This window comes from Dipodomys merriami, unplaced genomic scaffold (assembly GCF_024711535.1).
Source record: "Dipodomys merriami isolate MVZ:Mamm:240054 unplaced genomic scaffold, mDipMer1.0.p SCAF_1266, whole genome shotgun sequence".
NCBI lineage: Eukaryota > Metazoa > Chordata > Mammalia > Rodentia > Heteromyidae > Dipodomys > Dipodomys merriami.
In genome coordinates this window covers 49093-68935 of record NW_027202567.1, presented here as the reverse complement: position 1 = coordinate 68935, position 19843 = coordinate 49093, and the positions used below count along the sequence as shown (strand labels likewise).

Here is a 19843-nt window from a genome sequence, read left to right as displayed (position 1 = left end):
AACTGAATTTGTTTGTGTGTGTGGGGGGGTGTACAAGTACTTAGACTCTGAGTCTCTCTTGCTTGTTTTGATTTACTCAAGAGAGCTCCACTTCTTCCTTTTTGATCAATTGGAGATCAGAGTCTTACAGACTTTTCTGCCAAGGCTGGCTTCAAATCTTGATCTTCAAACCTCAGCTGCCTGAATAGCTAGGATAATAGGCATGATCTACTAGTACTGGGCTTTCCATGGGGCATTTGTTTCCTGCTGAGACCTGGAGCAGATGCTCCTGCTGAATTCACTCCTATGTGTTCCAAGTTGTTTTTTGGTTATTTCACAACTGATAGGTCCAGCCCATCACCAAGATTATCACATTTGCTGCCTTCCCCTGGCACACATCGTTGCCCCTCCCTGAGTTCTTGGTCAACTAGAATTGTGAGGTCATTATAATGAGGACATTCTTTTTGGAACTTGATTTCAGAACTAGGTTACCCAGGCTACAGGCCTGTCACCATCTTAAGGACTGTTTATGAGTAAGATCCTGTATTCCTTCATTCTCAACTTTCTGCTCTGTTAAATGAGAGCATCATAGCTTTCCTTTCAAGCTAATTACTGCCAGGATGAAGTGAATTGACATACATGGCAAACTTCATACGGGACAGTGCTTAGTGCTTCATACGGGTGGCCTTCATTGTCAAGGTAACCATGCTTTACATACAAGAGCAAACATTTGATCTAAACACAACACTTGTCTTTTATAGGATGTCGATTGTCTCATGGGCACTGCAAATAGTGATGCTGTGGTGCTTTCTGGAGCCAGGTATCTTGGGAAGGAAATGGTGAGCCATTTTGTGTGTGTGTGTGTGTGTGTGTGTGTGTGTGTGTGTGTGTGTGTGTGTGTGTGCGTGCGTGCGTGCACATGTGCACGCATGCATGCACGCAATCACGCACGGGTGCATGTTCTGGTCCTGAGGCTTGAACTCAGGACCTGGGCTCTGTTTCTGAATTTTTCTACTCAAGGCTAGTATACTACCCCTTGTGCCACAGTTCCACTTCTGGCTTTTTGGTGGTACATTGGAGATAAAAGTCTTAAGGACATTCCAGCCTGGGCTGGCTTTGAACCATGATCCTCAAATATTAGTCTCCTGAGTAGCTAGGATTACTGTTGTGAGCCATCAGTGCCCGAATTGTAATTGTCTTTTTTTCTTTTCCCCAGCCTTGTTTGAGTTTTCTCAGGTGCTCCCTAATGTGTGATGGAGTTGTATGTGAAAAGATGATTATAAGCAAAAATGTTGTGTGTTGGAAAATGTGTTTAATTCACCCTGACTACTGGATATCTTTGCCTAGCAACAGTGTGCTAGAGTGGTTAGTTATTAACTCAGAATTGCTGGGCTGATCTGAAGTTGTAGGTACTGTCTCTTCTCAGCTTTGCAGGAGAAAATCCCATTCATCAGCCTGAGAAAAGATTCACATTGAAAATTCAATATATGAGCCAAGTACTGGTGGCTCACATCTGTCATCCTAGCTACTCAGGAGGCTGAGATATGAGGATTGTGGTTCAAAGCCAACCCAGGCAGGAAAGCCCATGAAACTTTTATCTCCAATGAACCACCAAAAAGCTATGTGAAGCTATGACTCAAGTGGTAGAGTGTTAGCCTTGATCAAGGGACAGTGCTCAGGTCCTGAGTTCAATCCCCAGGACTGGCAAACATGTTTGCATGAGCTTACCCTCCAAATTCAAGATATGATTTCTACTAAATTTTCTGCAATCTATTAACAATTCAAAAGAAACCATAGTTGGGATAATATAGGCAGGGTAAGGTAATAGGGAAGTTAGAAAATATATTCAAAAAATTAAGCTGGAATTAGGAGTGAGGGTATAACCCGCCTAAAAAATAAACAGTCTGGCTGGGTGCTGGTGACTCACACCTTTAATCCTAGCTACTCAGAAGACATGAGAGCTGAGGATCCTGGTTCAAAGCCAGCGTGGGCAGTAAAGTCTGTGAGACTCTTATCTCCAGTAAACCACCAGAAAACTGGAAGTGGCACTATGGCTCAACTGATAGAGTGCTCGCCTTGAGCTGAAGAGCTGAGGGACAGCACCCAGGACCAGAGTTCAAGCCCCACATCAATAACAACAAATAATGGGCTGAACCACAAGAAGTTGAGTCAACTGTTTCAAAAACCCACAGAACTGCCTTCTTTCTAACACTTTCTTTTTCTTTTTCTTTTTTCCACATGTAGAGTAAACATTTCTGCCTCAGAGAAGTAAATAGGTATGGGAATAAAAAGTGACTCTTTCTGGTAAATCTATGACCAGAATGAATATCTTAAATAGGATCACGAAGAGCAGACTTCCATGTCACAAAACTCCTTTGCCAATCCAGATCCACTGTGCCACTCTTGCATAACAGTAGCAAAAAAAAAAAAAAAGAAGAAAAACAATAAAAGGATAATAGAGAAGTTGCTAGGCTACCCTTCATCCAAGTGACCAGTTTGTGAATGAGGAGCTCCAACCCACATAGAGACATGAAGGTCACTTACGAAGCCCCTAATTCTCTGTTTGGCAGAAGCCGTCAAATTCTCCCACTCCTGGCAACTGGCAAGGTACTATCAGCTAACTTGTGTGAGGTTTTGTGAATGACTTCAAGCTTGTATTGTTAATCTAATTTCCTCAAGGGTCACAGTGGGGCATGGAAAATCTAGTAGGGTTCCCTTTTCTTTCTTTTTCTTTCTTTTTTTTGTCAGTCATGCGACTTGAGCTCTGGGTCTGGGGACTGATCTTGAGCTCTTCAGTTCCCTACAACTTGAGTCACAGCACACTTCTGGTTTTCTGGTGGTTAATTGGAGATGAGTCTCACAGATGTTCCTGCATTGGCTGGCTTTGAACTGTGATCCTCAGATCTCAGCCTCCTGAGTAGCTAGGATTAAAGGCATGAGCCACCAGTGTCCAGAGGGTCCCTTTTCTATTTGGGAAATCTCTTTTCCACATACCTTCCCAGAGATACCTAAGAAACTACAAACAAAACTGGATTATTTTGTGGTGCTTGGGATTGAATTTAAGGTCTCACATTTACCAGGCAAGTACTCTACTATATTACCTATACCCTCAGTCCTGTTTACTTTTGGGGTTTCTTTCTTTCTTTGTTTCCCTCAGATAGGGGTATCATGTTTTTACTCCTACTGACCTTGGACCACAGTCATTCTACCTTTGCCTCCAGAGTAGCTGGGATTATAGTCATGCATTATCATGTCTGGATTTGTTTTTAAGTATTTGTATTATAGTTTGAATTCAGGGCTTTGAGGCTCAAGGCTGGCATTCTACCCCTTGAGCCACACCTCTACTTCCTGTCTTTTGCTGGATGGTTGGATATAAGACTCAGAGGGTTTTCTGTTTGGGCTGGCTGAGAATTTGACCTTCAGATCTCAGCCTCCTAATAGCTAGTAGTACATATGTGAGCCACCAGTGTCTTTTCCTCCTCCTCCTCCTCTTCTTCCTCCTCCTTCTCTCCTCCTCCTCTTCCTCCTCCTCCTCCTGCTCCTCCTCCCCTCCCCCTCTTCCTCCTCCTGTTCCTCCTCCTCCTCCTCCTTCTCCTCCTCCTCGTCCTCCTCGTCCTCCTCTTCCTCCTTTTTCGGTAGATTCTCACTAAATTTTGTCTTGGCTAGCCTTCCACTATGGTTCTCCTATCTCTACCTCTAGAGGAGTGAGTCAGCATAGCTGGAAAGGAAACAGAACTTTTGCCTGACTCACTGTGGTGACAAGATCAGCAGGAATTCATATCGTCTCAACCTTCTCTCAACCCTTTCTAATTCATTTCTTCCCCCTTCTAAACTCTGTGTGTGTGTGTGTGTGTGTGTGTGTGTGTGTGTGTGTGTGTGTGTGTGTGCGTGTGCATTTATAATTGTGCTAGTACTAGGGCTTGGACTCAGGGCCTGGAGCTCTCATTTGGCTTTTATTGCTTAAGACTGGTACTTTACCATATCAACCACAGCTCCATTTCCAACCCTTTTTTGCCAGTCGTGGAGCTTGAATTCAGGTCCTGGGCACTGTTCCTAAGCTTCTTTTGGTCAAGGCTAGTATTCTACCACTTGAACCACAGCGCTATTTCTGGCTTTTCTGTGTATGTGGCCCTGAGGAATTGAACCCAGGGATTCAGCCATGGTAGGCAAGCACTCTACCACTAAGCCACCTTCCCAGCTCCTGTTCCCAATTCTTTGCTGATTCATTGGAGATCAGGCTCTCACAGACTTTTCTGCCTAGGCTGGCTTCAAACCAAGGTCTCTGCCTTTCTGAAGAGCTAGGATTATAGGCATGAGCCACTAGCATCCAGATTCAGGCCATGGGTTTTTTGTTTTGTTTTGTTTTGTTTTGTTTTTGCTTCAGATCCAGATTGTAAACATGTCTTGGATGGATTTATATCCTGCTTAGGGCCATAGCCCACACAGTACAAAGTAGACTTTACCTTCACTTGAGGTGAATTCTCATGGGAATTTAGTGGTGAGGATTACATAGTGTGGGCTATTATAGGACCCAGGCAGTATGTGAGAAAATGGGAAAGCACACAGCAGAGACCTTGGCATCTCTTTGATGGCCACAGAAGGAAAGTGTGGGTTTCCTCCATCTTGACATAAGTTCCTTTTTGGATTCTCCAAGTGTGAAGTTCCTCTGAAGCGATCCTTCTTTGATCTCCAACAGAACGCACTTTGTAGATCATCTCCATCCTTGACCCCCTGTGCATCTCCTTCCCACAATAGCCAGGTGTTCTTCAGAGATAATGCCATCTGCACAATAGCTTTGTGTCTCCTTCATGTCCTTCAGAAGTGGGGGCGGGGAGGCTTCAATCTTAGAGACCTATAGCATCCCTGAAGGGCCTTTGTTGCTTTTCCTTGAGATAAATGGGTGCCGGTGTCTCTGGGCAAAAGGGATCAAACTTTGCACAGTGATTTTCAGATCCGTTCAGCCTCCCAAGTAGCTAGGATTACAGGTGTGTATCACTGACACCTGGCTGCATTCTTTTTTTTTTTTTTTTGTCAGACTTGGGGGTTGAACTCAGGACCTGGGCACTGTCCCTGAGATCCTTTTGCTCAAGGCTAGCACTCTACCACTTGAGCCACAGCCCCATATCCAGTTTTTTCTGTGTATATGGTCCAGAGGAATCCAACCCATGGCTTCATGCATGCTAGGCAAGCACTCTACCACTAAGCGACATTCCTACCCTTGCATTCATGTTTAAGGATGGTTTTCTTTCTCTTGTCAGCCCTCTTGCCTTCTTGTAGTTTCCTGAGAACCTCAATTCCTTTCTCCTGAACACCAACAGTTTCTCCTCCAAGTGGAAAAGAGATGGAAAGTATTCAGAGTTTCGTAATGCTTTCTTTTGGCTCTATTTTTCTTCTATTGATTTCTTTGTAATTAAAAAGGTCATAGAAATGTGTGGGGCTGAGAAGGTGACTCAGTGGTAGAGTGCTTGCCTTGCATGCCTGAGGCCCTCAGCACCACATAAGCAAAAAGAAAAAGCCGAAAGTGGCACTGTGGCTCAAGTGTTAGAGCGCTAGCCTTGACCTGAAGAGCTGAGGGACAGCGCCCAGGCCCAGAGTACAAGCCCCACGACCGAGGCCAAAAAAGAAAAAAAGAAATGTGAGAGAAACGGTAGAAAGATGGAAGGGATCCTAATAGATGAGATGGGTGGAATATGGTGAATAATGGTGAAAGCATGTGGTTGTAGGGAATGTGGACTGACAATCATTCCTTCAACCTGAGTTTTTGGGGTAGGGAAGCCAAAGGCCCAGGGAGGGGACTTGAGTGGCCTGTGGAATTTCTGTGGGCAGGGCTCTCAGCGAACAGCACCCCTGGTGGGCAAATCCAGTGTAGCAGAGCATGTTACTTTGGGAAGCAAAGAACTGTCTGGCCTTGGGCTCCCCACTCACCATGCAGAGATAGGAGAAATGAAACAACCGGGGGCATTTTTTAGATACAGCCGTAGAATGCATACATCTCTCTAGAGAATCAGCCTCTGTGGGCAGCTGCTGGTTTAGCTCAGAAGTGAAGGGTTGGAGAAGAAAGGAGGGAGAAAGAGCCAGGGATGTTGGTTTCTTGTTTTTAGCTCTGTTAGCGTCTTCTGTGCTACTGTTACTAAACCGTATCCTAGTAATAAACACTATCCTAGTGTTACGGTTATTAAAAAAATTAGTTCTGGCTCTAATCCTAGCTCAGGAGGCTGAGATCTGAGGTTAATTGAAAGCCAGACCAGACAGGTTATTTTTGATAAACAACTCAGAAAGCTGGAAGTAGTCTTGTAGCTCCAAGTGTATATCGCTATCCTTGAGAACAAAGAGCCTCAGGGATAGCTCCCGGGTCAAGCTCCAGGATCTGTAAAAAATAAAAAAAAATTAGAACTGGGTACTGCAATCCTAGCTACTTAGGAGACTGAAATCTGATGATTATGGTGGGAAGCCAGCTCAGATAAGAGTGTCTGTGAGACTTTTATCTCCAATTAAACACCAAAAACCTGGAAGTTGTGCTGTGGTTCAAATAATGGAGTGCTAGACTTGAGCACAAAAGGTAAGCACCCAGGCCTTGAGTTCAAGCCCTAGGACCAACACAAACACACACACACATACACACACACACACTCACACACACACACACAGAGCTGTGCTGGCATGAGCTCTTCAGTCTTTTCTCCTTATGAGATTTTTTTCATTAATATTTACACAATATTTTATTATTTTCATTCAGGTGAAATCTTTCCTTAACTCTCTGAGTGGAGAAGAATTAGAGGCTCTAATATTTGAATTAGAACAACTCAGAAGCATTTTCCCTAGCAGAATTTTTTGAGGAAGAGGAAGAAGAGAAAAAAGGTAATATGAAAATTCAGAATCGGAGTGGGAAGATGCAATGTATTTATTATTACTAGAGTATTTATTATTACTAGGGTATTTATTATTATTATTATTATTATTATTATTATTATTATTACTAGATTATTTATTATTACTAGAGTGATTTGTGTGTTTGTGTGTGTGCACGCACAACACCTGTGCTGGTCCTGGGGCTTGAACTCAAGGTCTGCTTGCTGTCCCTGACCTTCTTTGCTTAAAGTTAGACCTTTAAGGACTTGAGCCACACCTCTACTTCCAGCTTTTTTTTGTGTGTGATTAGAGATAGGAGTCTCACGGAGTTTTCTTCCTACGCTGGCTTCCAACTATGATCCCCAGATCTCAGCTGCCTTAGTAGCAGTCTGACAGGGATAGCCACTGGTACCCTGCATCTCTCTCTTTTTTGCAGTAAGAATTTTCATGTAGAATTTTTTTTGCAACTTTCCCCCATCTAGGTGTTCAAACACGTCAGCCTCTTGCTTATGTCTTCTTTTTTTTTTCCCTGTCAGACTTCTCTTATCATCCCTCATACTGATATTGTTCATACACCCCTGCCAGTGATTACAGTTAAAGATTGCTTTTTCAGAGTTTGTCCTCAGTTTGGCTGATGTTTCTTTATATCTCTGGATACTTCATCTGTGCCTCATGACTTGTGGGATCCTTAATTCCATCTTGAATTGAGGCAGAAAAGTTGGTAGTACCTAAAACGTGAGTGGCACTCTTCCCCCTCCCTGCCTCCACAATTTAAAGCCTGTATCTCTTAGAAAATATGAATGTTGAAGCTGCTCATTTTTTATAGTAATTAGGTAATGTGGCAGTTAGTATAAAATGTAATTTCTGGACAAATGAATCTTAAGGGTTGTTTAATTTTAACATTTAATTAGATATATTTCTAAGACATATTCTCTGCTAATTGGCTATTTTAAGAAAGTGGAATCCAATGAACTAAGTTTTGTCTTTTTTTTAAAGCTGGTCCTAGGATTTGAACTCAGGGCTTGGATGTTGCCCTAAGCTTTTTTGCTCATGGGTAGTGCTCTACCACTTGAACCACTGCACCACTTCTGGCTTCTTCTGAGTAGTTTATTGGAGATAAGAGTCTCACAGACTTTTCTGTCTGGACTGGCTTTGACCCATGATCCTTAGATCTTAATTTCCTCAGTAGCTAGGATTACAAGCATGAGCCACCAGTGCCTAGCCCATTTGTAGTGTTTAAATGAACTATTTACTTTGCCATGGAATGACATTTTCACTCTGAAGTATACAAGTGGTCATAGAGACTAGAATTTTATTTGGTGAACATTTCTTAAAAGTGAATGAAATGAGCCTTTTCAATGAGAAAAGCAACGATGTATGAGTCATGATACACATTCAAACTAAGTTTCAATTTTGTAGAATGTATTTATTGCTCTGTTGAGCTTTGTAGCTTCCCAGTGCTGTTTACAGACTATGCTGATGAAATCTGTGTTGATAATAACAGCTATATTCATTGATTTCAGGACAGTTGGTCAGCATTTGGAAGATTTGTGTCACTCGGTGTGAGTATTTTCCCATTATTTAATGTGTGATGTTAGCAAATCATGTACAGGCAAAAGAAAAGAAAAGACTAACTGATTTTAATTTAATACATCCAAGCAGAAAATCTTATGGTATAGCTTCAGGCTCATTGCTATGTATCTCATTACAACTAAATTTTAAGAGATGACCACTAGTTGAGTTTTAGTGTAATATTAAGGAGTATGCCAGCATTAGCTTTATTGATAATCTGAGAAGGCAACTAAAATACTTCTTCCTTTTCTAACTAAGTGACTTTGTAAGGTAGTTTTTCTGCATATACTTGAAACAACATAACCCAACAGACAGTATAAAAGCAGATGAGAGAATACAGGTGTCTTTCATTAGGCTAAAGGATGAAGAGATTTATTAAAGATGTAAAACAATGGGACTATTCTGCTGAAATTTTACCTTTTTTGGAAAATACAGTGTTTTTCAATAAGCGTATATTAATAAGTAGTGTTTCTTTTCTTTCTTTTTGGTGAGTTGTGGGGAGTAAACTCTGGGCTTGGGTGCTGACCCTCAGCTCTTTAGCTCAGTGCTAGTATTCTACCACTTGAGCCACAGCGCCACTTACAACTTTTTCTGCTTATGTGGTGCTCAGTAATTGAACTCAAGGCCTCATGCATACAAGACAAACACTCTACCACTGAGCCACCTTCCCATCCCCAGTGTTTTTGTTCTTAAATTTACAAAACTACCATAAGCACTTGAGTTCTAAATTTTCTTTTGTTTGGGTTGTGAAACTAGGACTCAATACCTGATGCTTTGCTCATTACCTGAGTTCTACTTTTTAACATATCTGTCTGTTTCTCTTGTGTGTGTGCGTGCACATGCTAATGCATGTGTATCCCCTATTTTTTATTTAATTTATTTATTTTTGTGCCAGTCCTGGGGCTTGAATTCAGCACTTAGGCATTGATCCGGAGCTGCAGTCTACCACTTGAGTTATAGTTGTACTTCTGGGTTTGTTTTGTTTTGTTTTCTGAGTGGTTTATTGGAGATAAGAATCTCATTGACTTTCCTGCTCCAGCTACCTTTTAATAGCAATCTATAGATCTCAGTCTCCTGAGTGTGTAGCCAGGATTACTGGTGAGAGGCACCAGTTCCTGGCTCTACTTACATTTTTTTTTGTCGGTTGCGGGGCCTAAACTCTGGGTCTGGGCACTGTCCCTCAGCTCTTCAGCTCAAGGCTAGCGCTCTCTCACTTGAGCCACAGTGCCACCTCTGGCTTTTTCTACTTATGTGGTGCCGAGGAATCGAACCCAGGACCTCATGCATGCAAGGCAAGCACTCTACCACTGAGCCACCTTACCTTTTTAATTAGCTCTTTGGGAGCTCTCAAAATTTAAGAGTATTAAGAGGTCCTGAGACGAGCATGTTTGAGAGCTGCCAGATTAAAATTTTCCAAATGTCAGTGCTTTTAAAGATGGCTCTCTGTTTTACTTCTTTGAACTGTCAGTGTGCTTGCCACTGATATCTCTAAACCTCATTTGATTTTTTTCTATTTCTCATCAACTGTAAAATAACTAGTCTTCAAGTTTTCTACAAAGCAAATATTTCTCAGTGAGAAACTTTTCTTACTCCTTTAGTATGGATTTTATGCAGACTGGGACATTTTCTTTTTTGTTTGTTGTCTTCAGCATCGTGTTTAAGAAGTCAGACTAGACAATTGTATAACATCTTACTAATAAATGATTCCTTAGTCTATGTAAAAGCTTGATTCCTGATTAGAAAATGTTTTCTGACCAGGTACTGGTGGCTCACACCTGTAAACCTAGATACTCAGGAAACTGAGACCCCGGATGGGTTTAAAGCCAGCTCACCAGCAAAGTCTGTGAGACTCATCCCCAGGTAACTACCAAAAGCCCAAAATGGAGCTGTAGCTCAAGTGATAGAGTGTTAGATTTGAGCTGAAGAAGCTCAGGGACAGCACCCACACCCTGAGTTCATGCCCTAGGACTTGCACAAAAAAAGAAAAAAAGATTTTTTGAACATAAGTTCTTAATGTTCTTCTGAAGTATTGAGATGGCAGTTAACTATGATGGGCTTTGGAGTTATCCACTGAGTCAAAATAAAGATCTGTCTTTTACTAAAGCCATGTGACCTGTGATACTGAGCTCTTTTCTCATCTGTAAGGTAACCCAATCTAATTCCTTACAGGTTGTTAAAATAAGTACTAAATGAAATACTTTATTCAGAGGCTGGGAAGGTGTCTCAGTGGTAGAGTGCTTGCCTTGCATGCATGAGGCCTTGGGTTCGATTCCTCAGTACCACATAAGCAGAAAAAGCCAGAAGTGGCACTGTGGCTCAAGTGGTAGAGCACTAGCCTTGAGCTGAAGAGCTGAAGAGCTGAGGGACAGTGCCCAGGCCCAGAGTTCAGACCCCGAGACTGGCAAAAACAAAACAAAACAAAACAAAAATGAAATAATGTATTCAATAAGTGGCATAATAGTCATAAGCAAGGGATGGTAATTATTTTAATGATTCCAAAGATATAATAGATTAAAAAATCTGCTTTTTAGAAGTCTTAACTTAGGAAACACATAAAGCCATTGTGATGTGTTTAGATAGTTGCATTCTTTCTAATTAGTCCTCAATATGACAGTTGTGTTATTTATAAACTTTTTTTGTGCAATTAACTGCATTTGTTCATGTAATCAGCATCTGTTTGGTGTAGGAATGGGAATCCTGAACTTTAAATACCATTCAGAGGACTCTGAAGGATTTTCTAAACAGTTGGATTTTTGTCTAATATATTCACCAGAAATGACTCTGAAAAGAGACTCCTGCCCAACTCCTCTCACTCTGTGCCAGCCCTCCTCAGTGATATTTGTTGAGAATTCAGCAGTGATGTTGGCATTTAATGATATCTCAATGAAGTACTATAAAAACGGATGTAGCTGACGGGGGATAAATGTAGGAACCTGCTGTTGCGGTAGTGTTGGTCATCTTTTTCTATCAGCATTTTTGGACACAGTGGCAAGTGTCTGTGATCCTAACAATGACAGGAAGATGAAATCGGTAATTGTAGTTCAGGCATGCATCCAGGCAGGAAACCATACTCTCCCTGAAAATAGTCAAGGGAAAGCAGGGCCCAAGGCATGGCTCAGTGGTAGAGTGTCTGCTTACTAAGTTTGAGTGAGCTGAGCTCAAACCCCAGTACCATCATAACAAAGTAAAACAATGGTGGAAGATCACTACCAAATACTTTCCACAGAATTAAGTATATATTGGGCAGGATTGTGGCCCAGTATTAGGCTAGGGGTGTAACTCCATGGTACAGTACTTGCCTGAGGCTTTGCATTTGGTGACTGGCATTGAGATGAGGAGAAGTTGCATCGAAATTATGTAGGATGGTGCTGGTGGCTCACGACTATAATCAGCTACTCAGGAGGCTGAGACCTGGAGGATGGACGTTTAAAGCCAGCCAGGCAGAAAATTCTGTTTAGATCTATCTCCACTTAGCAAGAAAAAGACAGACTGGTGTTGTGGTTCAGATTAGTAAGACATCAGCTGAGTTCAAGCTGTGGTCCTGGCACCAAAAACAACAATAACAAAATAAATAAATAAAGGAATAAAGTGTGGGCTTTGGAGGGACTTTGGAAAAAGGAAGGACTCTCCCAAAATCGGAAGATGCATGCCTGAACTACAATTACCGATTTCATCTTCCTGTCATTGTTAGGATCACAGACACTTGCCACTGTGTCCAGCCTCTCTGTTGAGATGGAATCTCCTAAAATTTTCTGCCCATGCTGGGCTGGAACTGAGATCCTCTTAATTTTGGACTCTCACATTAGTGTTGGAGGATGAGCACATACTAATATAACAGGCTATGGCTGAGAAGGGATCTCACAAACTGTGCTGCCAAGGCTGACCTCAAATTATAATCCTCCATTCTCAACCTCTCAAATAGCTAGGTTTACAGGCATGAGCCACAGCAGTGACCTGCCTCATTTTGTTCACAACACTTACCAAAAAATAAGTTTATTAACACTCAAACATAATACATTGTATATCTGAACATTGTAAATTAAATGTATATATTGGAATATTATTTACATTCTAAGTACACACTAAATAATTTTTTAGAACAGAATGAGATAAATATAAGTGAAAAAAAATTCTGCATGCTATTGGATCATTTTGTCAATATTTTGTGATATAGGTATGTCATTATATTTTCAGATTAATTTCTTGCACCCAGTAGGATTTAGTTGGATGACAACCTACGAGTCAGGTTTTAGATTTTTATTCATATTAGGATATAGTTAAATGTTGTTTAAATGAGTTACATTGGTAAGGATGGTATTAATGAGATCAGCTTCACAATCCATCTTATACTTGGGATTGCTAAGTCATTTTAATTCTTTCTCTTAAATGCCAAGGGAGAGGCACAAATGAGCTATGATACATTCTTCCCGCCAATCCCGGGAAATTTTGGGGACAATGGTCAGATAAAGCAGTAACAATTTGCCCTTTAAGCTATAGACTGCTGATTAAAAAATATATAGATTCTAAAGGCTAAAACCTTAGGCTGGTCTCAAAGTGAGTGAATGGATAGGATTTATTTGTGTAAAGAGAGAAGGAATATTTCCTGACAGTATGTTTGGCTGTCTTGATTATAGTTTGCTCTTGACTTACCCATATGTTTGCATGTTTCTTCAGTGAGGTGTTCTGCTTTCCCATCATCAAGATAACATTTTCCTTAGCACCCTTCCAACATTAATCCTTTCTCCCGCTGATTTAAACATCACCTTGCTCACTTCGATCATGGATTATTCCCTCAATTTTACTTCCTTTTTTGTTCCTAGATTAGTGCTGATCAGTTCTCTACTCAGCCACTAAAATTATCTTCCTTTGATTTAAATTTGATCTTACTTGTCTCTGTTCTAAAAATCATTCAGTGGTTCCTCATCTCTTCGTTAGAATCTTTGGAATCTTACTAGGGTGTAAAGGCCCAGTCTTTGCTGGATCCTACTTTGTTGTTTTTTTCCTTTGTTTACATTAAATGCTGTGATCATACTAAACTTCCTGCTATGCTTTCACCCCCTAATCTTGGCACTCATTTTCTCTGCCTGAAACTCTTCCCATAACTTGAATTCCATTTTTTAAATTCTTTTTCTTTTCTTTTTTTCTGGTCCTGGGGCTTGAACTCAGGGCCTGGGTTCTGTTCCTGAGCCTCTTTGTGCTGAAGGCTAGTGCTCTACCATTTGTGCCACAGGGTCACTTCTGTCTCTTTCTGTTTGTGTGGTACTGAGGAATCAAACCCAGGGCTTCATGCATGCTAGGCAAACACTCTACTACTAAGCCACATTCCCAGCCCTGAATTCCATTTACTTTATACAATATCTGCTTCATACTCTCCATTCATTATTCTGTAATGTGACGCAAAGAGCATTGAGAGTGGAGGCCAAGGTTTAACTCCTAACCTTTGCTAAGAAATCTTGTGGAAATTCTTGACCTCTTCCAGCCTTCATTATCTTTATTGCCAACGTGTGATAATGCCCACCTCTCTTATAAGCCCATTAAGAACATCTATCGACATACTATACACAAAAAAATTCTATAAGCATGTCAGCCAAAGATGTTTGGTGTGGCAACGTTTGTGATGACAACAAGAATGATCCCAAGGAAGCATTTAGCTTCACTGCTCAGGTGACCTTCCTGAACCATCCAGGCCAAATCAGTGCTAACTATGCCTCTGTCCTGGATTGTCATTCAGCTTAAATTGCTTGCAAGTTTCCTGAGTGGAAAGAGAAACTTGAACAGAGATCTTGTAAGAAGTTGGAAGCTAGTCCTAAATTCCTGAAGTCTAGTGATGCTGTCATGGTTCATATGGTTCCAGCAAGCCTTGTGTATGTGGAGAGCTTCTCTGACTATCCTCCTTTGGGTCATCTTGCTGTTTGTGATAGGAGACAGTTGCTGTGTGGCATCAAAGCTGTGGACAATAAGTCTGCTGGAGCTGGCAAGGCCACAAAGTCTGCCCAGAAATCTCAGAAGGCCGAGTGATTATTATTATCCCTAACGCCTGTAGCTTCAGCTTAACCAGTGGTGGAAGAAAAGTCTCAGAAATGTTTGTCTTAATTGGGCATTTAAGTTTAATAGTAAAAGACTGGATAATGATAACAATGCATCATAAAAACTTGAGAAGGAAAGGAAAAAATTCTATAAGCACTCATATTCCATGCTCATTAAATTGTTATGCATACTTCTGCTGCATTCACTCCTCTTCCTTCTCACCTTTCTTGTGATCCTCAGCAGTTTTTCTGGAATGTTTTTCATGTAAAACTTTATTTTTTTTCATGGGATGAAGATTTTTCTGAAGAGATAACAGATGTTTTTACCAACACATCTCCTGCAAATCAGACAAACTGGCCAGGGTAAGTTATTACTTCTTGGTGATTGAGATTCATTTGTGACACTTCAGTGAATAAAAACTGAGATAGTAACCATTTACGATATGGAAGTAAGAGCGAAAGCCTTGCTCTTTGTTGGTGACTTGTGAGCTATGTGCATATCCAAGGTCAGAGTGGGCAGGGAGGTGCTATATCCAGAGAAATATTTAATACAACATATATTCCATTGCCTGCTCATGCACAGGACATGGGATGCTTTTTCCTTTTATCCCTATCTTTCCCAGGCTCAGGAGACATTCTGTAAACCAGTACGCCCCAGGCACACAATGCTCTCTGGACAGAGGGAACTGATATAATCAGGATGTCCTGTTTGCTCCTAAGTCCTAGGGTAAGGACCCTAATACTTGATCTTTTTGGTTGTTGTTGTTATTAGAAAATAAATTTTGTTATGGAATGTCTTGGGTAAAAGAAAGACATTCCTCAAGCAACAAAGTAGCAGAAAGTTCCAGGCCAGCCTGTTCTAGCAGGGTTATAACTCAAAAAGAAAAAAAAAACATAAAGAAATACATGTTTAAAATCTACTGAATGTAAGAAAAAAAGAGTACAGTTTCCTGTGAGTATATAATGTCAGAGAGTTTCCTGGAAACAGTAGCCTCTAAAATGGGATGATTTTTTTCTTTATAGGGAAATAGTAATAACATTTATTATTATAACCACAATTCAGTGACATTCAGTACATTTCCAGTATTGTAGAACCATCACCTTTATCTTATCCCAAACATATCCATCACCCTCGACAGAAATTTTGGGCCATTAAACCATTCATGCCTCTTTCCTTACCTCAACCCACAGTAGCCCTGAGTTATTTTCTGTGTCTGTGAACTTTCTTACTCTTGGTACTTTATTGTTGTAGTCTGAATGTTTGGATTTCCATAATTTTTCATATGGTAACACTTGATCTTTTATTCTTATCCCCTAATGTTTGCTTTCTCCATGAAACCCTCTCAGAACACTCCTCGGGAACTCATCTTCTGCAGTTCAAGTGCATCTCTTCACTATTCAATCTAGTATTGTTTAAAAATGGTCAAATTTAAGAAAAGTCATAAAAAGAATATAAACAGTATTTGTGTGCTTTTTATGAAAATTCACTATAGTTAACATTTTCCTTCTTTCGCTTAATCACTTATTTGTGTGTATGTTCTCTTTGTGGACATACATTTGAGATTAACTTGTATATATCATAGTCCTCTATTCCTACATATTTTAATCTTGCTCTCCTCAGGATAAAAATGTCCTGTTATTACATATCCACAGTAGTTACCGGCTTCAGTAAATTAATCACAATGCCATACTTTTGCTTAATCTTTGTCTATATTTCAGTCTTGACAATTGGCTCAATTCTGCCCTCTCATTTTTTTCTCCAGTACTAATACCAGTACATGATCATGAATTATATATAGTTGTGTATACTTGATCTCCTATAGTCTATAATAATTCTCTGCTTTTCCTTTATAACATTACTATTTTTAACAACACAAGCACCTGCTTCCATTTAGTAGCTAGGATTAGAGGTATGAGTGACTGCTGACTAGCAAATGTAGAGTTCTTGAGGGTTAAATTGTGTTATTTGTTTTTGTTTTTGTTTTTTACAAAGTATGAGGCCCATTGTAAAAATTGCTCAGTGTTGATGACCCTATATAAACTAGCTTATTATCCCAAATATACATGTAGATGTTCAATAAGCAGATATGTCTCTATATTTTTATACTAGGTAATTTGCTAGGTGCTAGGGAAGTAATGATGAGGACATAGAAAAATCACAAGAATAAAAGAAATCATGTTAATAAATATTTTTGAGGTCAATAATTCTCAATGTGGTCCCTATGTGGCAATTCTCAGAAGGCAGTTTTCAAATAATTGAAATTTCAAATAATTTCAAATTGAAATAGAGATACAGGATATAGCAGGGGCATTGGCCTGGTTGTCTGCACACTAAGGATGTAGGGAAATGTGCACTGGAGCATGTGGTTCTGGGAATAATTTTTTAATACTTTTGTTTACATTTTTTACCTTTTTTCTCCAGGCTAGCAGGCTTCATACCTTGAGCCACAGCTTAATTACTCACTTTCTTTTTTCTTTGTTCCTTTTTGCCGACCTTGGGGCTTGAACTCTTCTGCCTGGGCCCTGTCCCTGAGCTTCTTTTGCTCAAGGCTAACACTCTACCACTTCAGCCACAGCAGCACTTCCAGCTTTTTCTAAGTAGTCTATTATGTTTCTCGGACTTTCCTTCCTTGCATCAAACTGTGATCCATAGAACTCAGCCTCCTGAGTATGAGTAGCTAGGATTACTGGTGTGACCCTTTGGCACCTGGCTAGGTTTTTCTTATGTTTTGGTTCTGGACCTAGGGCTTGAACACAGGGCCTGGTCAGTGTTGTTTAGTTTTTGTTTTTTATTTAAAGCTGATAGTCTATTTGAGCCAAAGCTCACTTTCTGCCTTTTTGTTGTTGTTTTTATTCTTTGTGTTAATCCCAGGGCTTCAAAGTGGCCTGGCCAGTCTCCAGTCTCCATGCTTTCTCCCCCTCCGCCCCCCCCCCCAAGTTAGCAAGCACTACATCTTTAGCCAGTGCACAACTCTTCCTTTTTATTTTTGGTTGTTGTTTTTATTTCTTTGTATTTGGCTTTTATTTATTTATTTATTTTGGCTGGTCATTGGGCTTGAACTCTGGGCCTGGGTGCTATCCCTCAGCATTTCAGCTCCAGGTCCTCTACCATTTGAGCCACAGCACCACTTGCAGCTTTTTTTTCTGCTTATGTGATGTTGAGAAATCGAACCAGGGCCTCATGCATCCAAAGCAAGCAAGCCCTCTACCACTGAGCCACCTTCCCAGCCCTGGTTTTCATTTTTTATGGTGATCCTAGGGCTTGACCTGCCAGTCTTCTTGAGGTGTTGGGCTTTTTCCCCCCTCTAGGATGGAAGTTTTACAAGTTGAGCCATAGCTCATCTTTTTTTTTTTTTTTTGGTGGTTAATATTGTAAGGTCCGCTCCTGGATGGCAAGCAGACTCCACCCTCCTCACAGCAAAGTCTCCATCCAGTAACTGCATTACCTTGGGAACTGGGACACCTGGAAGAAGTCACATTTGCATCCACTGAGGTCATATCTGAATTTGATGTGGCCACACCTTTCTCTGCACGTACCCTAGGTAAGGCCTAGCCCAGGCCCAGACACTCTCTCTCTGCTCTCTCTCTGCTCTCTCTGCTCTCTCTGCTCTTTTCTAGCTCTTTCTTCTCTCATTCCTCTCTTTCCCAACTCTCTCTCATTCGAAGGCTTTTCCCAGCCAGGTGGAGTGCCAACCTTGCCTGGTCCCAGCAGGTCTACTGAATAAAACTAGTCCCTTACCTGAATAGCACATGCATGGTGCTGTTCTTACTCGGCTATCTCTTTTTTTAAAACCTAACAAGTGAGATAAGTGTCCTATGGCTCTAACTACTCAGGAGGCTGAGATCTGAGGACCTCAGTTGGAAGCCAGCCCAGACAGAAAAGTCCTTGTGAGACTCTTATGTCCAATTAAGCACTCAAAACCCAGAAGTGGCGCTATGGCACAAATGGTAGAGCACAAGGCTTGAGTACAAAGAGGCTCAGGGACAGCACAAAAGTCCTGAGTTCAAGCCCCACAACAGTCAAAAAATACAGAAAGAAAAAAAGTACTACAGGAAGCCAAGATGACTATCCAGACAGCTTGGTATTGGCATAAGAACAGACATCAGGACCAATGGAATAGAATTGAAAACCCAGAAATGAACCTACAGACCTATAGACATCTAATCTTCGATAAGGGAGCTAAAACAATAGAATGGAAGAAAGACAGCCTCTTCAGTAAATGGTGCTGCTAAAATTGGTTAACTACTTGTAGAAAACTAAAGCTAGATCCTTATATATCACCTTGCACCAGAATCAACTCCAAATGGATCAAAGACCTCGAAGTCAAAGTACACACTTTGAAAACATTACAGGATGGAATAGGAGAAACCCTAGGTCTCCTCGGCTCAGGCCAAAATTTTCTGAATAGAGACCCGGAAACACAACAAATCAAAGAAAGGTGGGACAAATGGGATTGCATGAAGTTGCAGAGCTTCTGCATGGCAAAGGACATAGCTAGCAAGATCAATAGAAAGCCCACGGATTGGGAGAAGATCTTCACTAGCCATACAACAGACAAGGGTCTCATATCTAAAATATACTTGGAACTCAAAAAATTAAATCCCCCAACAACAAATCCTCAAAGAAACAACTGCCCAATAAATAAGTGGGCTAAAGACTTAAAGAGAAACTTCTCTGAAGAAGAAAGAAGGATGGCCAATAGACACATGAAGAAATGCTCAACCTCCCTAGCCATAAAAGAAATGCAAATCAAAACAACATTGAGATACAACCTCACTCTAGTTAGAATGGCTAAAATCAAGAACTCTAACAACAACAGATGCTGGAGGGGATGTGGACAGAAGGAAACCTTACTTCATTGTTGGTGGGAATGTAAACTTGTTCAACCACTTTGGAAAGCAGTATGGAGGTTCCTCAAAAGACTTCACATAGAGATCCCCTATGACCCAGCAATCCCATTTTTGGGCATTTACCCAAATGTTTACAAACAAGACCACACTAAAGCTACTAGCACAACTATGTTTATTGCAGCATTATTTACCATAGCTAAGATATGCAACCAACCCAGATGCCCCTCAGTAGATGAATGGATCAAGAAAATGTCGTATATATACACAATGGAATTCTATGCCTCCATCAGAAAGAATGACATTGCCCCATTTGTTAGGAAATGGAAAAACGTGGAAAACATTATATTAAGTGAAGTAAGCCAGGCCCAAAGAAACATAGGTCCCATGGTTTCCCTTATTTGCAATATCTAGTATATGTATGAGTCAAGCGGAAAAGGTCAGATAATGTGATGTTAGGAAAATGAATCCTTAGATATGTATTCAAATGTTTTTTTTCCTTTCATGCATTTGTTTCTAACGCATTTATAAGATTATCTCTTTGTAGCTTTGTATGTCCCTCCCCCACA

At 40.7% G+C, this 19843-nt stretch overlaps 1 long non-coding RNA gene across 6 annotated transcripts in view; it reads left to right on the top strand.

The window, feature by feature from the left end:
- The first annotated feature begins 479 nt into the window (after window positions 1-479).
- The window catches only part of LOC138824133 (uncharacterized), a 34160-nt gene continuing 14796 nt past the window's right edge, over window positions 480-19843 (top strand). For 3 of the 6 annotated variants that reach the window (XR_011371012.1, XR_011371011.1, XR_011371015.1), the window contains exons 1-8: window positions 480-512; window positions 741-818; window positions 2224-2586; window positions 6716-6837; window positions 8352-8390; window positions 14723-14789; window positions 15050-15153; window positions 17804-17968. This is a non-coding gene — a long non-coding RNA (uncharacterized lncRNA). Of the gene's footprint in view, window positions 513-740; window positions 819-2223; window positions 2587-6715; window positions 6838-8351; window positions 8391-14722; window positions 14790-15049; window positions 15154-15773; window positions 15860-17803; window positions 17969-19843 lie in introns of those variants that run through there. The other 3 variants (XR_011371016.1, XR_011371013.1, XR_011371014.1) reach the window with 3 other exon arrangements.